The 22,729-nt window shown below is 34.4% G+C and overlaps 1 long non-coding RNA gene and 1 other non-coding gene across 7 annotated transcripts; one reads left to right on the forward strand and one right to left on the reverse strand.

Moving 5' to 3' along the window:
- The first annotated feature begins 246 nt into the window (after positions 1-246).
- Positions 247-318, forward strand: TRNAS-GGA (transfer RNA serine (anticodon GGA)). Its single transcript has one exon. It is a non-coding gene; the product is annotated as a tRNA-Ser (tRNA).
- LOC138693017 (uncharacterized) lies at positions 293-21,105 on the reverse strand. 6 transcript variants are annotated; one of them, XR_011330208.1, is made up of 5 exons: positions 19,188-21,072; positions 18,816-18,933; positions 16,120-16,299; positions 5,048-5,197; positions 314-3,901 (listed from the first exon to the last, which is right to left on the reverse strand). It is a non-coding gene; the product is annotated as an uncharacterized lncRNA (long non-coding RNA). The 6 variants fall into 6 exon arrangements; XR_011330206.1 differs by having other exon boundaries at positions 293-3,901; positions 16,120-18,933; positions 19,188-21,105; XR_011330209.1 differs by lacking the exon at positions 18,816-18,933 and having other exon boundaries at positions 315-3,901; positions 19,188-21,037.
- Positions 21,106-22,729: the final 1,624 nt, after the last annotated feature.

The following is a 22,729-nucleotide window of genomic DNA, read 5'->3' on the forward strand; positions in this document are numbered from 1 at the left end:
TCATATGTACTTCGGTACATCAAAATAAATATGATATGCGTAATAAATCACTTCGTGATTTAAAGACGGCGCCCATACCGTCTGACCCCGGCCAACCAGTCACTCATCTGAGTGCACCTCTACACATGTATGGACTTCGGTCCTGCGTGCATAGACATCTATGACGTAGTGCAGAGGGCGGCCACTAGAGGGAACCCAAGAGATGGAGCTTAATCTGAGACGATTCTCAACGGTGTCGGGATTGTATCCGGCGTGGCTTAGTGGTTAAAGCATCAGCACGGAGAGCTGAAAACCCGGGTTCAAATCCCGGCGCCGGAGAGAATTTTTCTCCGTTCCATCTCTCTCTCATCATCTGAGAAAGCAGAATATCTGCATGGAAATATCATATGTACTTCGGTACATCAAAATAAATACGTTAAAGAATTGTTTTGAAAATGAGATTGTAAAAAGAAAATGTAAAAAATTTAAGCAGAGTTTAATTTATGATTTTGTGAAGGGGAATCACAGGAGAAAATTGGAAAAATAACGTAAAATAAGAAATAAAGTTCTGATTTCAAACTTTTATTATTAGCAATATTTTCCACGTTTTTATTTAACATAGAAACGTTTTAACCCATTATTTGTGTAAAACAACTCCCCCTATTGAGAGACCACCCCTCTGAAAGACCAGTTTTTCATGGAACCAGCAGTGGTCGTTTAATATAGGTTTTACTGTATAGAGTCCAGATTTGAGAAGCTAGTTTCTGGAAAACAGACAGTTACATTATTGTTTTAAAACTGTGTAATTATTGAAACATTTTTTTATGATCAATATTATTTATGTTTACACTCTTAAATACAAAATAAATGTACAGTATATTAATAAGGCATTTGTTTGTTTTATTTTGTAAATCATCTCACGATTCTCTTCCACAGCTTTCTACACGACACCTCACGGGATCACAACTCACACTTGGGACCCACTGCTTTTAACACATTGAATGTTTGGATCACTTAATTCCAAAAATGTTATAAAACTGTAAGTGGGGAGACACAAAAGTGCTCGGCTACTAATTGTCCTACTGCACAGTTATTATTTTAGGCATTTTAAAATTATCAATACACCTACACACTCCATTCAATTTCGATAATTATTATGTTATAATTTCTAGTGTCCTTTTAAAATGTTTTCCCCTCATAAGTTCGCATGTGCTGGTCCGCTGGAAAACAACTTAAGCACAGACCACTGTGATAAGTTCTAATACATATATCTGACCTCATTCTTACCTCTTGGTCTTATAGTCAGAATGGTGAAAGGTGAAAGGAAAATTAGCTACCAGTCTGTAACTATGATATCAAGCCTCATACTTGAATATTACTATTAACAACAGTTATAGTCCCGACGCTGTTATTTCCGGCGTGACTCCGCCTCTTTGCTTACGTCTTAGAAAGTGAAGGCTCTATAAAGTCTAGGTAGATAGTATCGTTCGCCATTTTTTTTCTTACGTTGCCGAGCTACCATACGAGGAATCTATTTGCCACACCATTAAATATTATCATGTCGTAGCTCCTATGATAATAAATCAAACGCAATGTAATTCAGCAAATAATTGAGCGGCAAATAACGTCTTCGTGTGCTTTCTGCGAACACCAACAAAAGAGCTAAAATGGCGGGCGATTATATTAAGTATTTATCGAGCCTTAAGAAATGAATCAGCGAATCACAAGACGCACACGTTTAAATGTAGCCGACCTGCAACGCGATTGGCTGCCGGAAATTAGAGCGACGGGACTATAGCTACTCTACTTCAGGAAAAGCAGAATGTATATTCTAGTTTTTGCTGGAAATTGTTGAAATTGAATTTTTCTCATTTACTTTCATCTCACCTATATGCAGTTTCAGTTCTTTCTTATTACTAATACTTAAGCTAGTTTTAGATAGGCCTACATTTATATTATTTTTTCGGGCTGTCTTCATACTGTGTGCTCGTGTACAATGTTTAGTCAAATCACCTTTCTGTGAGAAACTTCGATCACAAATAGGACAAGAGTAAGGTCTTTCACCAGTATGTATACGCATATGTATTTGCATTGCCTCACGCCGTCTAAAGCGTTTATCACATTGAGAACATGGAAAGGCACGACTGTCTTCATGAATTTTTATATGTTGATGAAGATTTGCATAGGATCGAAAACTTGTGTCACATTCATTGCAGCGATACGGTTTCTCACCAGTATGAATTAGCTCATGCTTATCTTTACCCGCTTTAGAATTAAAACCTCTGCCACAAAATTTGCAAGAATAGGGACGCTCTCCTGTATGTGTTCGTTTGTGATATTCCAAACCTGGTTTTTGAGAAAATTGCTTTCCACATTCTGTACATAGAAATGGTTTAATACCAGCATGCATGCGTTCATGCATTTCAAGTGATGCTTTAGTTGAAAGAAATTTTCCACATTCTGAACATTGAAAGTCAGAGGTGTTTGTTGCTCTTTTTTTATTCTTTTTGAGCTTCTCATCAGAGGAGGTACTGTGGTGACTATGAAGTCCAAGACGACATTGATAGTTATTCCTAGAATGAGTCTTAAAATGTTTGGTAAGATTTCCTCGACGTACAGAACTGAATGAACATATAGTACACTTGAAAGGCCGAATATTTCCATGAATCGCTACATGCTGCTTGAGTTTTTCCTTAGTTCTGAACTGCTTTGGACAGCAATCACATGAGAATGGACGTTCTCCTGTATGGAACCTCATGTGATCACGCAAACGGGAGACACTGCGTAATCCTTTACCACAAAGTTCGCATTTGTGTTTCTTCTTTGAAATTTCATCCAGATGGCTACGTTTATGTGAGCTAAGATGACTGACATGGGTGAAACACTTACCACAGACATCACATAAATAAGGGCTTTCAGATGTATGAGTTGTTTTGTGAATATCTAGACTACTTCTATGTAAAAATACCTTCCTACAGTTTTCATAATTACAATGCCATACTTTCGTGTCTCTGTGACTTAGTTTGTGCATCCTTAACAAATCTTCACTTGTAAAGTGTTGCCCACAATGAGTACATGTGTTTTTTTTCATATGATTATTAAATAGTTCAATACTTTGAAATTTCCTTTCACAATGGTTGCAAAGTATAGGCCTACTGTTGTCATTTTCATTACAAGTATGACCTTTCAGTTCAACATCATTGACATATATAACACCACAAACTTTACATTTATGTTTATCTAATTCAGCAAAATGTTCACTCTTATTAAAAATATTATTGCTTAAATCTTTTGCATTGCTTTCTAAACTACCATTAATGTTTGAAAGATGCTGGTTTTGAACTACAATTCCTAGTACTTTATTTTCTGCATATGATTTGGCACAATTTGGTGATGTATGTTCTACAAAGTTCTGTATATCTTTAGCATTACATATGGCATCATCTTTAATGTGTGTATCTTCATTATTATTCTTTACACGGTCTGTATTTTGAACCACTTTATAAGGAGATGAGGTTTGTTCTTTAATGTTAAAACAAACGGTTTCCCTATTTAAATATTCAAGTCTTTCACATTCAAATTCTGTTATCTTTGAACATTTATCAGAATTATCTGTGTCACAGTACACAATTGGGGTTTTCTTCTCACACTCTGTATAAGAGGTATGATTTACAGTTCTACTCTTGTCATTCCTAGATGCAGTTTTAATTGTTTTTCTGAGTATCCTCTCTGTCTGTGTGGCAACACTGCATGTAAGCTTAAATTCTGTAGAATTTACTTTAATTTTAATAGAATCTTTGCTAGCACAGTTCTGTATCACTTCACTTCTATGATTTGCTACTCCAGCATCATTTTCTTCAAACTTTTTATATGCTGGCTCAAGATGTAGTAAAATCCATTCATTTTGATCATTGGCTTCAATCTGGAACATTTAAAATTAAATAATATTAAAAAAAAAAAAGTAGGAGGCAAATGATTACTTTCCAAAATAAATTACAAATTTTTCTTTCAACTTTTGTTTTTGTAATTAATTGAGAATAAAAATCTGCGTCATCTGAAGTACTGATAAACTTACAGAACAGGAGGGTACAATTTACAGAGAAATTATACTTAATTTATGTTCTCTATTTACAATTTAGCCCTCTAACAAGTGCTCTCACTTATTTTTCATGAGTAGGCACATGTGGGGTACTTTGTTTCTTCAATTTCTTTATAAATTATCATATATAATTTAATTTTAATGAACTGCAATACAAGTTACAACATTTTTAACTATAAAAATGAACATTATTAAACTTGCCTACTAAAATAATATTTTTTATAAGTTGGAAAATTAATGACATTTATGGATATTCTACATTACCTAATCCTTAAACTTGAGTATGTAAGACAATAAAATTTATAAAGTGAAAAATTTTACCAAAAGAGATCAAGTCAACACTACACTATTAATTTAACAGTGAACATATTTAGTAGGTTGCTCCTGTTTACAGCAACACGACTAGCCACACTGGGTTCTCTGTCCAACAGTAACAGTTCATTGAATAATTAAACAAGAAAATTCACCTTTCATATAATTATGATGGTCAGTGAGTCACTTTGGTGCATTTTTCCCTTGGACTAATACCTCAATAGAGTTGGTCATTTTGGCATTATATTATTGGTCCAGAAGAAAAACATGCCAGAGTGGTTTGCTGGTCTTCATATTTGGACAATACGAATTTTACCATTAAACAATTTTTTCTGCAGAGATGTGATAATTATAAAAGCACACATGCGAGACAATAATAGACAAATAGCTAACATACTTCTGCATTAATGTGTCTCACAAGCCTACCACACAAAACAAATTAAAACTGGGGCATGTTAAACCCCAACATTTCAGTTTGAGGGTTAATGCTGAAATAATGATACTAAAAATATATGGCCTAAGAAGTATGTTTTGAACTGTCTCAAAAGTACTTTCTCGTGCATTGTACTAGTTTTCCTATCTATTTTAATTGCAATTAGATCAACACTCATTTCAGTAGTTCATCACACTGCCAATTTAAGTTCTCAAATCTCGTACCTCAGTAAGTGCTAATTTTTGTTCCATTTGCAGCAGTTGGTTGAGTCTGTCATTAGACTGAACACATGATACTATTAATTCATGAACTGTGTTCAGTTTAGTTATGCATGAGTAGCACATAAAAAGAGGGAGATCATCATCTGCAGTAACCTAGAAATGAAAAGGTAAATGTAAGTCATGGTCTCATGTAAAGAAACATTTTTGTAAACACTCAGAACCGCACTATTACGATGGTGGGTTGACTATGACAGCTAAGAAATGGTGGTATGAGACTAGAAGTGAAAACTTAATTATTGTTCGAGAAAATACACCATATATTTTAATACAATAACTTAAAACTTCCGAAATGTGTATAGGCCTACCATAAATACACTATGTATTTGTGATGAAACATACCACTTTAAGAAGAAAATATGTTGCACCACTATGTATGCACGTCAATAAGAGACTGTCCATCAGCTACTTATTTTTAAAAGTTTCTAATACAGTCATACCTTCATATAATGAAGGCTGAAATAATGATAAACTTGGATAGCACAATAATTTTTCAATATTCCCCATGCATTTTCTTGTTTCTATGTTAAATACCTCCCATTATAGTAATAAAGCAATTTTATAAATGCTCCCTGATGCATATGTCTCGGTTACAATGTAACTCTTAAATTTTCTTAAATTTTCTACTTTATTTATGGGTTAAAATTTCAGGAAAAGCCATGGCATCATCTGCAAAGTAGTGACTAAGAAAGAAATTTCTGCTTTCATTAGTGTTGCTGATTTTTGGTGTGCAAATAAAGTGAAAGAAATTTTGGAAAAAAATATAGCCTTAACGATATCTTCAATCTTAATGAAACAGGTTTATTTTTCCAAATGTTGCCAGGAAAAATTAAGGCTTATAGGAAAAGGGAAGGGGGCGATGCAGGGGAGGAATGTAATCGAAGCTGCACCCCCACAGATCTACTCTGTACAAATGCTAGCAGGACAAAACAGTTTACTCTATTTTTTAACAACAGATTATCAAAATCCAGATGCGTAAAACATGTTAAGAGTATGCCAGGTATGAAGATTCGAGTTGATTTAATGATATTTTGTTGAGATTCCTCCAGTCTTCCTTGATTAATTTAAAGTTTCAGTAATTTTTTACATTTTCAGTTGATTACATGGCAAACGTACCAGTATATAAATGTTATTAAATCAAGTGCAATTTTGTTGCTTCCCTTATAACTGACAGATTTTTTAAGCACCAAGTGATATCATTTATCACATTCACAGAAAAACCGTCTATTATATTTCTTTATTAAACATTTAAGTTAAATAAAGTAGGAATTCTTTACTTGTGTTACTTTTAGCCCCATAATTAGTTTTTCCCTGTTTCCTATCTTTGTTTTCCTTGCCATCATTGTATTCATCCTACATTATCAACACGCTTAGTTCATTGGTGACATACCATTTCTTTAAGATGTACAGTGCGTCCGCAAACTCACTCTGCAGCAAGGAGATGGCGATGTATACACTAGGGGCTGCAGTTATGTTGGTAGGTGGGATTCACTGTTGACTGTTGGCAATACTGTTACGGTCGATTCCAATATTCTACCCTCCCCCACTAACTCCACTCGAAGGTCAACACTGAACACGTGTGAATGATTTTGCTGCCAACTTAAAACTTCCTGCTAGGAGATCAAGCATCTCTCCTCACTGCGGAGTGGGTTTGTGGACACAGTGTAGTATGCTACAAGATATAGCCTATCTGATGAGGTACTTGAGCTGAGCAGAGAAGAAGACAAAATTATTAAACATTATTCTAGAACATAAATTGGATGGCATTATGCAACATCCAGCTATGCACCATTCTGCAAGTTTCGAGAAAAACGCATTAGAAGATTTTAAAACATTTTTATGTCTGGTGACAAAAGTTTAATTCTTACGGACTTGATAACCACATGAATATTTCATGTACTGTTTCATACTATATGCTTAAAAATCAAATATGCCCGTTATTACAGATGATTACACTTAGTTGAAACAGAAATGATCCCGTAAGATCATACATTCCAATGAGTCACATCTTCTCACACTGTCCTGTTTAACTAAACTTTCCTGTTCCCTTCTTGAAAGACACGTCGATAATTACTTGCTTCAGCTATATTTTTTATTGAGGTCGATTCAGGAGGGTCGATATGAAAATGGGATAATAATACATCAAAAGCATCTTCAGCACGAACTGTGTGTAAAGTGGTGAGTTGAGAAGAAGCAGAATTCACATTTTGTCCCCCGACTTCGCCAGGAATAAGCTTATATACACAACTTGAACTCCCATAATTTGATCATGCAATACTGTGTGAAGAATTTGTTGATGGTATCTCCTATAACAATGAAATATAACTTATTCAATATTGTAGTATGATTCATAATATAAAAAAATATATATATACAGTAGCGTGCAAATTAATCCGAACAACATAATTACTTATGCAAAAACACTCAAACGGGATAAAAAAAGGATCTAAGACATACCTCAGTAATCTATGTGGCCTCCCTTGTTCCTAATAACAGCTCTGAGACGATTTGGCATGGATTCCACTAATTTTCCACAAATATTCTTCATTTCTTCATCACGAAACCATACACCAATGAGGGCAGAAATCATCTTCTCCTTTGTAGAACAATCCATTTTTTGCATTCTTCTTTTGGAAATTGACCACAAGTTCTCAATGGGGTTGATGTCCGGTGAGTTGCCTGGCCAGGGGAGTACCTGAATATTCTTCTTGTTGAAGAATTCTGTAGTTTTTCGAGACATATGGCATGGTGCCAGGTCTTGTTGGAACACACCTCTGCCATTCGGAAATGATTTTTGCAGCTGGGGTACGATTCTGGTTTCCAATAACTGAATATATTTGTCAGACTTCATCATTCCCTTGATAGGTATTAATGCTCCAGGCCCTTCATGTGTAAAACAACCCCAAAACATTACTTTAGGGGAGTATTTGGGTGCTTGTTGGAGATGAGCTGCTGTTACTTTTTCGGATCCTTTCCGTACGTAAGAAACACGGTGGCTGTGGACCTCGAAATGAGACTCATCGGAAAAAAGTACATTCTTCCAGTCATTCACTGTCCAGTGTTGATGTAATTTTGCCCACATTAAGCGTTTTTTGCACATAACAGGGGTTAGCAGTTGCTTCTTAATAGGCTTATGAGCCCTTCGTCCAGCTTCCAAAAGCCTACGCCGCACTGTTGTGACGTGAATATTCGCCCCAGTGGTAGCCATTAACTCGCGGGTTAAGTCGACAGCAGTTAGTCTAGGATTTAATTTACTTTTCCTGACAATTAAACGATCATCTGCAGGTGAAGTCTTCCTTTTCCGGCCACAGTTTCCTTTTTTCTGGGGTGTGATGGATCCAGTCTCCCTGTATCGTTTTATGATCGAATTAACAGTAGCCAAACCGATGTGACATTCTGCAGCAATTTTCCTCTATGTCATAGAAGAATGCTCTGCTAATGTTATAATTTTAGACCATTTTCGTGGAGTTGTATCCATTTGTGAAGACGACAGAATGTACACAGGATTGCAGTATTAAGTCTTCAACACAACTGAAATGCTTATAAGTACAAAACGACAGGCAAAATGTCACATATTATAAAAAAAATAATAACGACCGACCTTCAACAATGGAATTACACGTATTACAGATGTCAATTAAAGCGGTATGAGCAGCTGTGAGGCCAACAATGACAGAAAATGTAAAAATATGTCGTGTTCGGATTAATTTGCACGCTACTGTATGTATGTTGTACCTTACACTAGACGTAATCAAGGCTCTCTTATATGGGCAGCTTGTTTTCAACAGAATTTTCGGATACACAAAACCTAATTTTGTAGAAGGCTGACGAAGTTTAAGCCTCTGTATATATATAAAATTTGTAGTTTTTAATTTTTAAAACTTCCATATATTTGGATATGAATCACTTTTATTCCAGAAAAAATGTTTCAGGTTATTTTCACAGTTTTTAATATAAAATTTAAATATGTTATTGTCTAAAAGGGCAATAAATTAAGTACTCTTTAAGGGACGTCCTCCCTCACGTCAATCAAAATATAGTGATCTGACCTCTAAACTGACAAGCAAGTGGCTTGTTATCTACGTTTCTAACCTGAGAACATGTGGGCCTAATGGTCGAGAAAGTCCAATATTCAAATATTATATTACACTATTACATACCTGTAATGACTGCAAAGTTTTCTCTTCAGTTGCGGGCGATTCTTAATAATTAACATATCTATAATTTTCTGTGCTCTGCTTGTCATAATTAACAAAGAAATTCGTATTCGAGTAACTAATACTAGTATATTAATTTATAAAATTCACAACAGACTGACAATCTAGACCACCTCACTCAATCGCCAAACTGCACAATGCTGGTTACTGAAAGTATTTTCCTGATTTGTCAGTTATACATCAACAATGTAAGAGCAGGAAAATGGCGCTTAGCTGCATGATGCAGAATTATGATTAGCACTTATAAAGATTTAACTCATAGCCGTTTATTGCAAAACTTGAAATCTCGGATTTGAGCAATGGTGCTTACATTTTTAATGACAATGTTATATTTAAAGAAAAGGCGCCAAAAGTGTGGGTACATTTAGTTTATGCTTCAGAACTGCAGGTGGCATCGAAATCGCATTTTTTTTTAATTGGCGCTTAGCTGGTTAATGCATAACACTGTCCAATTATACAAATATAAAATAGTAGGATCTTGTTACATTTTTCATTTTTATTGTTTTATTTTTAAATAATTCAATTGGCTGTTCTGTTTATGAAATCTTGAGGGTTTCGCCCCTCTTTAACTATAAACATTCCTAACCTAATTATGTGGTATTATTAAAAAATTTCATTCAATCTGGATAATTCCTGACATCACTAGTTATAGATCGGCCATAGTGAGGTAATGTAATTTGGGATAATTATCGAAAAATCTATTAGAATAACCAGTATCAAGATCCAATCACCTAACATTTCAACTGAAGTAATTTTTTATGGCAAGCTTTTTCAGTTCAAATTCATAATCTTTAGACATCAATTACAAGAATACAGGTCATTAATTTTTACATTATGTATATAAAGTGATTAATGAAATATGACCTGCACTTTAGGAAGCAGTTCTACAGGTTATTTTGAGCAAAAATGTCATATGAACATGGGTTCAATTACACAGAGTTGCCATATTTTGGCTTTTACATGACAAAGGGTCATTCTGAATTACTTTTTCATGCTGTCTGCAAAAATGAAATCCGTTTTTATCAAACACCCACAGTTTTATGTAATTCCTTAAGTTCGCTATATTTAAATTTCGTGCATAATCTTATACTGCAATCGATATAATCTATAATAAAGTGATTGAATGCAATCGACTGTGAAACAATCAATATTTCTCGAGTTGTCCAGAAGTACACAAAAGCATTACAGTCATATGATAATAATTTTGAAGTGAAATTTATATGTGTAAACATTACCAGGTTATTTCAAATCTGTTTCATGATGGGACTTCACATTAAACTGGGAATAATGAAAGTTTGTGAAAGCATTGCATGAAGATGGTGATTATTTTAAATACATAAGTTCTAAATTTTCCTTTCTCTCTGAAGGGATATTTGTGGGATCCAACATAAGAAGTTTGATGAAAGATTAATACTTTGAAAATTTAATGACCCATGAAGAACGACTGACTTGGACAGGATTTAAGAATGTGGTTGACAATTTCTTGGGAAATAGGAAACACTCAAATTTCAAAAACATTGTAGAAAAATTTAGGATGCAATATGAGCATTAAAATCCATTTTCTTTATAACCATCTTGACTTCTTCCCTGATTGTCTTGGAGATTACAGCAAAGAACACGGAGAAAGGGTTCATCAAAACATGAAAGAAATAGAAAAGCGTTATCAAAGCAGGTGGAATGAAGTGATGATGGCTGACTACTGCTGGTCTATGAGAAGAGACAATGTGAAGCTGCAACATAGAAGACAATCTCGAAGACAGAACTTCCAGATGAAGAGGAAGCGGTATAGAAAAATGAAGTGTCTGCATGAAAAATGAAGTGTCTGCATGAGACTTGGAATGAGTTGAAACTAAATTGTGAATGTGAACAAGATAGTGTGGTTTGATTTTGTTTACTGTATAGACATTTTCAAAGATTACTTGATTTATGTATTTAAATGTGTTAATATTGCATAAATGGAACTATAAATATGGCAATTCTTCAAATTATACAAATTTTTTCATATGTAATGGACAAAAGCCGACTTCAGATCCTTCAACAGAAGCCAACAATTAATCAAAATCAACCTTCGATATTAAAAGCCTTGAAACAGAATTTAATTCTGTGTTATCATTAGTTTATTTTATTTATTTGTAAAATCCATACATCGTACTATGAACCAGACTTGGTAGCATGTTTCCATCTTAATACAAATAGTGTGGTATGCACTAAGGGAAGTAGGGTTCCGCTGTAATGTGAGGTATGCTAATTTTTTGGTAAGTACTTTATTTTTTAATAATCTGTGTACTTCTAACTAATTCCTTTTAATTCTGCTCACAAACGCTTCTATAGTTTCAAACTATCACACAGACGAAAGATATGAAAACGAAAGACGTAAAAAACGAAGGTGACAATATTTTGAGCCAAAAATGGAACATGAGCACAGTTTTCAGAGCTAAAAGCAGTCACAGTCTTTCCTTTTGAAAATAGGCTGAAAAAAGTAGATAGTTTTAATGTAAAGATTGTAACAATATTTCAGTGGATATATTGCTACAACACTGGGCAATAGATCTGTCATTTCCTCTTACGAATGAATTATCTATACTAATAATAAATCTGTAGCCGAAATTTTTCTGGTAATTTTCGATTTTCCAAAAATAATTGGTCCTAACATATATAATTAACCATCCTGAAACCGAAAATCGCTTTTTTGAAATTTTTTTTGTATGTCTGTCTGTCTGTCTGTCTGTATGTTTGTTACCTTTTCACGCGATAATGGATGAACGGATTTCGATGAAAATTGGAATATAAATTATGTTCGTTGTAACTTAGATTTTAGGCTATATGACATTCAAAATACATTATTTAAAAGGGGGGTTATAAGGGGGCCTGAATTAAATAAATCGAAATATCTCGCTTATTATTGATTTTTGTGAAAAATGTTACATAACAAACATTTTTTTTTAAATAATTTGCGATAAGTTTTATCCCTTGAAAAATTGTGATAGGACTGATATTTAATGAGATAAATGAGTTTTAAAATTAAAGTAATTGCCATCTAAGCCCGTATAATGAAATAAAAAATAAATGACTTCGTCTATACGGGGCCTTGGACAGAAACAATCGAAAGCTATGAAAGACAGCCTACAGAGAATGTTTCTGTGTTTGTATGCAGTAATATCGGAAGCTAAATTAACTGATTTGTATAATTAATTATTATTTCACCATTGGAAAGTGTAGTTTCTCTAGATGGACATAATGCTATAATGTTATTACAGTAACTTCTGGTATAATGTAATGTAATGTAATATAATATAATATAATATAATATAATATAATATAATATACTTACTTACTGGCTTTTAAGGAACCCGTAGGTTCATTGCTGCCCTCACATAAGCCCGCCATTGGTCCCTATCCTGAGCAAGATTAATCCAGTCTCTACCATCATATCCTACCTCCCTCAAATCCATTTTAATATTATCTTCCCATCTACGTCTCGGCCTCCCCAAAGGTCTTTTCCCTCTGGCCTCCCAACTAACACTCTATATGCATTTCTGGATTCGCCCATACGTGCTACATGTCCTGCCCATCTCAAATGTCTGGATTTTATGTTCCTTATTATGTCAGGTGAAGTATACAATGCGTGCAGCTCTGCGTTGTGTAACTTTCTCCATTCTCCTGTAACTTCATCCCTCTTAGCCCCAAATATTTTCCTAAGAACCTTATTCTCAAACACCCTTAATCTCTGTTCCTCTCTCAAAGCGAGAGTCCAAGTTTCACAACCATACAGAAGAACCGGTAATATAACTGTTTTATAAATTCTAACTTTCAGACTTTTTGACAGAAGACTAGATGACAAAAGCTTCTCAACCGAATAATAACAGGCATTTCCCATATTTATTCTGAGTTTAATTTCCTCCCGAGTGTCATTTAGATTTGTTACTGTTGCTCCAAGATATTTGAATTTTTCCACCTCTTCGAAGGATAAATCTCTAATTTTTATAGTTCCATTTCGTACAATATTCCGGTCACGAGACATAATCATATACTTAGTCTTTTCGGGATTTACTTCCAACCCTATCGCTCTACTTGCTTCAACAAGAATTTCCGCGTTTTCCCTAATTGTTTGTGGATTTTCTCCTAACATATTCACGTCATCCATATAGACAAGAAGCTGATGTAACCCGTTCAATTCCAAACCCTCTGTGTTATCCTGAACTTTCCTAATGGCATATTCTAGAGCGAAGTTAAAAAGTAAAGGTGATAGTGCATCTCCCTGCTTTAGCCCGCAGTGAATTGGAAAAGCATCAGATAGAAAATGGCCTATACGGACTCTGCTGTAAGTTTCACTAAGACACATTTTAATTAATCGAACTAGTTTCTTGGGAATACCAAATTCAATAAGAATATTATATAAAACTTCTCTCTTAACAGAGTCATACGCTTTTTTGAAATCTATGAATAACTGATGCACTGTACCCTTATACTCCCATTTTTTCTCCAATATCTGTCGAATACAAAAAATCTGATCAATAGTCGATCTATTACGCCTAAAACCACACTGATGGTCCCCAATAATTTCATCTACATATGGAGTTAATCTCTTCAAAAGGATATTCGACAAAATTTTGTACGACGTCAACAAAAGTGATATTCCTCGAAAGTTACTACAGTTAGTCTTGTCCCCCTTCTTAAAAATAGGTACGATTATGGACTCCTTCCATTGTTCTGGTACAATTTCCTTTTCCCAAATTGCAAGTACAAGTTTATAAATTTCGCTAGATACTGCCCTTCCACCCTCTTGTATTAATTCTGCTGGAATTTGATCAATACCTGGAGACTTGTACTTTTTCAGATTTTCTATCGCAATTTCGACTTCAGAAAGTGTGGGTTCCGGTATAAATGGCTCAGCAGTTTGTATTTCAATTTCGTCCCGATCATTTCTATTTGGCCTATGTATATTTAGTAGTTGCCCAAAATAGTTTTTCCATCTGTTCAGGACTGAATGAGAGTCTGCAAGCAAGTCACCATTCTCATCCTTGATCACGTTTACCCTTGCCTGATATCCATTTTTAAATTCCTTTATACCCTTATATAAATCTCGAATGTTTCTATTCTTACTATTTTTTTCTATCTCATTCAGTTTTTCCTTCAAGTAATCTCTCTTTTTATTCCTAAATGTACGACTTGCTTCCCGTCTTTCATTGAAATAATGATCTCTATTCTCCACAATTGGATCCTGTAAGAATTTCAATTTTGCCTGTTTCCTTCTATCTACTGCAATGGAACAATCTTCATCAAACCATGGTTTCTTTTTCTGAGTTTCATGATAACCTATGCTCTGCTCAGCTGCAATTTTGATATTATCTCGGATATTGTCCCACACGCTATTAACATCTAACTCTTCCTCAGCTTCGTCAGCAGTTGCTAATGCACCAAACCTATTTGAAATTTCAACCTGATAACGTTGCTTAGTTTCCTCGTCCTTTAATTTCAGAATATTGAATCTACTAATATTAGCTTGTTGCTCTACTCGCTTGGCTACTGATAGTCTTTCTCTTAATTCTCCAATTACCAAATAATGGTCAGAATTACAGTCTGCCCCCCTGAAAGTTCGAATGTCTACTATACTAGCGTGCCTTCTTTTATCTACCAAGATGTGATCTATCTGGTTATGTGTCATTCCATCTGGAGAAGTCCAGGTATATTTATGTATATCCTTATGGGGGAATGTTGTACTCTTGACAATTTTATTAAATTTTTTGATGTGGCAAAGTTGACTAACCTAACTCCATTGTCATTACTACGTACGTGCAGGCTCTCTTTTCCAATAGTTGGTCTAAAAATATCCTCCCGTCCTACTTTAGCATTGAAATCCCCCAATAAAACTTTCATGTGATATCTAGGTAACTGATCAAAAGTATGTTCCAATTCCTCATAGAAGCTATCCTTTATATCGTCGTCTTTCTCTTCTAATATAATATAATATAATATAATATAATATAATATAATATAATATAATATAATATAATATAATATAATATAATATATTATAATATAATATATGTAATGTAATATTATATAATATAATTTAAGTTATTTGAAGGGTTCAGAACCATAGTGGGCCAAACGCGATTTACTGAATAAGTAGAAAACAAGGGTTAAAATTAAGTTATTACCATAATTCAATGGAAACCTATAACAAGTAAAATAAAGTATACACATTAAATCTAAATGATGTCAATGTTCATTAAACTATGGTTGCATGTAATAAAAATTAGAAACATGTTAAAGGAATTGTCATTGCACCAATGAGTGGTCTCTGGACCAAAATGATCGCATTTTAATTATTTGGATGCAATTTAAATTAAGTAACATATTAAATGATATATCCTTCTATCAAACACGAATGTTTCCTGGATCAAATGTCCTATTTTAATTATGTAATTACTTTATATTTATTTCTAACGGGTGCAGCGGAGCGCATGGGTACGGCTAGTTCTAAATAAAAACGGAATTTCTCCCTCTTTTTTGCAAAATCTGTAAATATACCAAAGGGAATAATGACAATTAACGAATATGTGAAACAAGATAAAACATACTCGTACACTTTCATGTCAATATGGTATATGCAAATTATTTTGTGTGTGCCATGACAGGATCCTTAACTTGCCGTTTTTCACCTAGGCTCTATAAGCATGGCACACAGATGTCATTATAATGGACATCGTACCATACAGAGGTGCCCATAATGGACAGGATTAGGCCTACTGTTGGTAGCACAATAACCTGAATTAGTGAAATAAGAAAATAACATACTGTGATGGGAAGGTAGTGATTAATTTTTTCTTCTAACTCCATACTGATTCCTCTTTCATCATAGATATTTATTAAATCTTCACTCTTTTCTGCACAAATGCGACATAACTGCCAACTTCTGATTTCTGTTACAAATTCTTCATACATTTCGTTCATGATTGGTAATTTTCTTCATTAATTCTGGAACGAAAGATACAAATAACATTTTTCTCTCTTTTTAAATTTGGCAAATGTTAAGACAATATGAACCCTATAAACCGTTGAAAGTTTCTGGTATGGATGTGGAACTGTATGAAAAGTTTGATTTATAACATGTTACTCATTTTCTATGTGAATAAACATTGCAGTAGTCTTTAAACAGAATTTTTATATGCCGGGATAGGCCTACTTTAACTGTCAATTAAAATATTGTAAAATATTAAGTGATGCTACATTAGTTCGAATCCACTTAACCAAATCAGAAGGCAACTCGTAACTGACCTATAATTTGAGTTGTTTACTCAACTGTCCGAAGACAAGTCTGAACCTCAAAGTGATACCAACAAGGCACCACTTATGAGGCACCTAAACCAGGAGATAATGGGGTAGAGTGGCCAGTATAATTAGAGTATGAGGGTAATTAACCATAATACACCGTTATCTCACATATACCGCTTTTGTACTCATAATGAGATATGCTTGCAAATGTGGGGTTTACTTTATTCTTTCGCAAAAAAATTACAATATAATTTTATATCGTTTCTTCCACTTCTTTCTACTTATTTTCCTCTACTTTTTCTCTCTCTATTTCTTTATCTATTACATACTGGTATTATCTATATTTCATTTTATTTTACCTTATGTGCAGCAGCTAGGATTCGACCTTAGAACCTTTCAATTTATAATCAGACGCTTTGCCACTACACTATGAAGCAATTTGGAAGACTCTTCTTCAAATATTTCACTTGATATTATTTGTTTATAAAACACATCAATGGTAATTCTGGAGGACGACCGCTCCATAATCTTCGAACTTTTTTCACAAACGACGATTTTATGCTCCATTTTAAAAGGTAACAGAAAAAATTTCGGAAAAAACATAATTTCGACTGTAACCTAACATAATGTATCACAACCTAAACTAATCTAACTTCTTAAGTAACCGTAAACAATCCAAGCTAAACTAAGCTAATCTAACCTAAATCTAAGCAAACCTAAGCTAACATAACATTACCAGGTTAGGTTAGCTTAGTTTTGCTTGGGTTAGTTAAGGTAGTGATAGGTTATGCTAGGTTACGGTCGAAATTATGTGTTTCCGAAATATTTTTTCTATTACTTTTCGAAAATAGAGAATAAAATCGTAGTTTGTGAAAAAAAAAAGTTTGAAAATCGTGGAATGGTCGTCCTCCAGAATTACCACATCATTAAATGACGTCAGGTTAGGCCATTTCCTGGAAACTAATGATTTGAGGTTGTCTGACAAGCATACTAGTAGGAAATAATTTTGTCCTCTACTGGTTTTTATGATACTGTCCTCTCCAGTCCTTTTTTTCTTTTGGCAGAACATGCCAGAACAGTGTTCCGGCACCTTTTTCTTGTATTTTTCATTATAGAACAGAAAAATGTGTTTTTTTTTTTTTTTTTAACTCAGGCTTTAGCCTAGAAAGTCTTAAAGTTGAACGGAAAGGAGGTTAAAAAGGAGACAATTCCCGAGAATTAGACAGTATTCATTTCCTTGTCCATTATAATACATCGATGGCCCGGAACCAGACTGTTCCAAGTTCATTTTACTTTTTTTTTTCAGGAGAGCTATTTTAAGCTCCTGACATTCAAAGATTCATCAAACAATTTGGGATAGCTTCATAGCAACCTTATGGAGAGGAATATTTATAATTTTGTTCAATTCATATATGCAGACAAGAACTGGAACACAATGAAACACAGATTTCTTTCTTATAAAAAGTTGTACCTAGAACAGTCTGGTTCTCAGCCATGGATATTCTACTCAGAGTTCCATCACCTTTTTCTCCAGAAGAAAAACACTGGTCCTCTCTGTTGTCAAAGGACAAATATATAATAATATGAAAAAAGTTAAATGCTGATTTGCTTTCACAGTTAACAATTACGAGGGCCAAATGAAATAAATTTTGATATACTGTACTATGTTTAATAGCAGACGATAGTACAGTAGAATAAATCGTACCAGTAATAATTATGCACAAATGTTTGGGAGACAGTTCATTGTAAATTAGGGTTATAAATCCGAGTCCCTTTGCAACTAGAGGGTTTCATGTTAATGGCTGCATTCAGTCGGGACAGTGCTGAAATAGCAAAATATTGATCAGGAAAACAGCGACTCCATCTTGGATTCTACAAGTCGGGTATATCCAGAGTATGGCGTCATCGTTAAAGAGTGAATAAATACGCTGCACACTTACAAAAGCACGTCTGAAAGCTCAGGCAAAGAACACGTACAAAACCGGTATATATGACTCAACGGCGCATTATGGTTAATATCAGTACCAGATAGGTATTGGATGTACATATTTTTTATATGTAATTTCACTGCTGAATCTACGATCCCGCTATGCACAACACACGGGAGAAAAAAAGTGCTTAAATAATTGAAAATAATCTCAAAATTACAGTACACAACTCGAAAGACACGATGTGATCACCGCAAAAGCTATAAACATACCCAAACCCGCCTCAGATACCTTCGTTTTCTTATATATAAGATCGATGATTTTCTCTATTTTTCCAGGTGATGATCACATAAACTAGTGGGATCACCATGATGTTGCAGGAAAGCACTTTCTTCTGTCCAGGGAAAATCTATATACAGGTGCTCAACTTAATATTCGGTCAAGCTTTAAATTGAATATTTAAAAAATATTTGTATTTCATACAAAGTACACAATATAATATATTTTTCCAAATTGAATCTGACATTACAAAAATCAAACTATTCTTTCATCAACATAAACAAAAATATCACAGTTAACTTAATATTCGGTCAAAAGTTAGGAAATCAAAAATATACTTCTTCATAACAGCAGCAACAGAAAATTAATAAATTTGCTGGGTACCCATTCTGCTGGATAACATGCTGCAACCATTTGGGCATACTGGCTACGATCCTTCTTGTATGTGCTCTATCAATACGACTCCATTCCTCTTCCAGTCGTTTCTTTAACTCTTCTTTTGAAGAAACTGGAACTTTTATCAGTCTTCTGTTCAGTTCATTCCATAAAATTTTCTATACGGTTGCTGTCGGGATATTGGGGAAGTGTATCGATAACTCTTGGACAGTTATACAGTACCCAATTACACACACTATGCGACTTATGTTTGGGGTCGTCTTGGTAAAATTAGAATGTATGACGTATTCTCAACTTTTCAGCACTCTTGTGTAAATTTGCTTTCAGGATTTGGAGATACTATTCCTTGTTCATGTTACCGTCAAATAAGACGAGCTCTCCTACTCCAGCAGCTGACATGCAGCCCCAAATCATAACCTTTCCACCATGATTCACAGTTGTTTGCAAGTTGTCGATTTTCATGTCTTCTTTCACCTTACGCCACACCATCACCCGACCAGCCTGACCAAAAGCGCTAAATGGACTTTCGTCTACGAAAATGACGTCATTCCACCATGCTTCATCTTTGTCAATATTGTTGTTTCCAAACTCAAGTCTTTTCTTTGTGTTAACTTCAGACACCAGAGGTTTTTTCCTAGTCACTCTTCCTTAACATTCTTCTAATTGTTTCATGGTGCAGGTTCTTTTGCTAGGTATTTTGCAAATTGGGGAGCACTTATTCGATTTTAACTTTCCTGATGATCAAACGTAAATCTTTGTCTATTAACTTCCTTGGTTGCCCTCTCTGCAGCACATATTCAATCCTGTCTTCATTCTCATGTCTTCTAATTATGTTCCCCACTGTACTCCTCATATTCAACATTTCGGCGATCTCTCTATGTGTTCGTTCCTTCGCATAGTGAAAGCTGTCATTTTTCAAAACTAGTATTCTTGCCTTTGCGCCCCAATATTACAATGATCTTGCAAAATCGGACTACAGGTCTGCAAGTGTTAACACTGAGCAGTGCTTGCAGACGACATAGTAAACACAGTGAAAACGGGACCATATCACACTGACCGAATAGTAAAGTATATACAATTTTTTGCTTTTTATATTCAAAAGTTCAAATTATATGATGTATATATTAAAGTGTTTGCTAAATATTCTTCTATCGCGTACTCCAATTAATTAATTATACTTTTTTAAGTTTTTTACACTTACTAAAGTTCGAAAATAATGAACGTTAAAGCCTGGCCGAATATTACGGTGAGTATCTGTACATATCTACCGAAAAGCGTATATACAAGGATAACAAAACCTGGAACAAGCCAAACCTAACCTGTCACTGAGCCTCAATCTTAGGAAAAGTCACAGGTATCATACAGAGAAATTTTGTTAATTCTGTCCTAAACTTTTCCTCCTGCTCCTTCAAAGCTGTCAGATACCTAATTAGGCACTGCATTGAAGACAGTGAGACAAGTTACACCGTAACACATGAACAATGAACTATTTTGGTGAATGTAGAGTATCCAACGCCCATTGAACGAATATTTCACTTTTATCGCTGCCAATGTTGCGCTATAATCGTATATGCAAGGTAGGCTATAACAAAAACCTAAACTAACCAAACCTAACCTGTCAAAGAAGCAACAAGTTATACTACATATGTGTAAAATTGGCCTATGTCTCTATAGTGGGAAGGACATAAGTAACATTGACCCATCTCAGTATACTGTGCGTCGAATTAACACATTACGTGATACTGAACTGTTCCGACAACATAATTATAAGTGTTTACACTTTCATCAATGAAACCAACACACGTTTATATTTTATTATTACGTACCAGTGCTATCATAATTCTAAAGCCCATATTCCCTCCAGAATACTAGAAAATTCCCGCCCAGGCATAAAAAAATCCCTCCCTCTAACCGCCATCCCTCTTATACTGGTGACAGACTACAGCCTAGATCATATATAAAACAGATCGAACAAGCTTATATTAAATTTGGACGCAAATGGAAAATAACGGACGCTATGCGTCGCTAGTGTCGAGAAATGAGCTTGCGATAATAAACACTAGATGGCAGAGTACCTGAAAAGTACATAGAGTAATACGAAAATTTCAATTATCTGGGTTGTGAAATATCTTATCAAAATGAAAAAGATGTGAACAAGAAAATTACCAAATTTACACAAATTCTAGGAATAATAAACAATACATTAAAAGCTAAATTAGTACAAAAATCTACAAGAATAAAAATATATAATACACTAGCATTACCCACCCTTCTATACGGAAGCGAGATTTGGACATTAAAGAAAAAAGACATGAACAGAATCAAAGCAACGGAAATGAAATTTTTCAGGAGAACAGCAGGATATACTCTTTTAGACCGAAAAAGGAATGAAGAAATTTTAGAACAATTAGAAGTAGAGTCAGTAGAAGAAAAAATCACCAGATACAAATTCAATTGGCTAGATCATGTAAGAAGAATGGAAAATTCAAGAATCCCAAAAATTATGATGCAATATAAACCTAGAGGACATCGTCGACCAGGAAGACCGTTAAGAAGACTGCTAGATGGGGCCGAAACAGGTCTACAGAGGCCTAATTCGTGAAGGATGATGATGATGATGATGAGTAATACGACTGTGGCACAGTCTAGTATATACAGTCGCGAAGCTCAATACGTAGTAAATATGCAAACATTAGATAGTTGCTCACCACTAGGATCGCTAATATCGCCTCATTACAGGAAATGCAAAATAGAACCGTCACAGTCTATTGTTTCTAGCACCCTCAAAACTCAAGCTTCGTGACTGTATATAGTAGACTGTGACTGTGGGATGACTTTTTTACGTCATGCCACCTCCAAATTTCTTTCTCATTGTAATGTGAGGTTATGTTACAATAAGACTTTGATGTGTCGCTAAATTGTAGCATACAGAAGCTTGTTTTACCCAAATTCATCAACACACATAGATGACATTTTGGTACATGGCTGATATAATGTTTGCGTTCAATATATAATTTGTCATCATTTGATGTACGAAATCTAATTGTTTTTAATTTTCAGTATACAATACCTCCCTAGCAACAATTATCACAAAATACTAAAAAGAGCAGATTTGTCTGCGTTTGTTGAATGCACATCATGATGCTCACGAAAAGGCACTAATTTATTTTGTGTGAACAAGATTACAATTTTTGAATATGAAGGAAAAGCAGGTATCCCTCTTCTGAAATTTATCCGAAAGGGGAAGAATTACAACTCCCTCCACCCAAACATGTTTCCTCTTTTCAAGGCCTACATGTTTTCATTTTACAGGTGTATTATATGATGCAATATGGAAGCAGATAAATAATAATTGTACGTTTCTCGTCCACATTAAATTCAACGTGTTCATAACATAGATATGATATATTGCTTCATGTAGGCTACACAGCTGGCAGTGTTCTTTTTACGAATAAGCGGTCGTACTAATTATTTTCTTTTCATCTGAACTATTGCTGGAATATGCGTTTGTGTTTTTATTTGCTCTGTAT

This window comes from Periplaneta americana, chromosome 17 (genome assembly GCF_040183065.1).
Source record: "Periplaneta americana isolate PAMFEO1 chromosome 17, P.americana_PAMFEO1_priV1, whole genome shotgun sequence".
Classification (NCBI taxonomy): Eukaryota; Metazoa; Arthropoda; class Insecta; order Blattodea; family Blattidae; genus Periplaneta; species Periplaneta americana.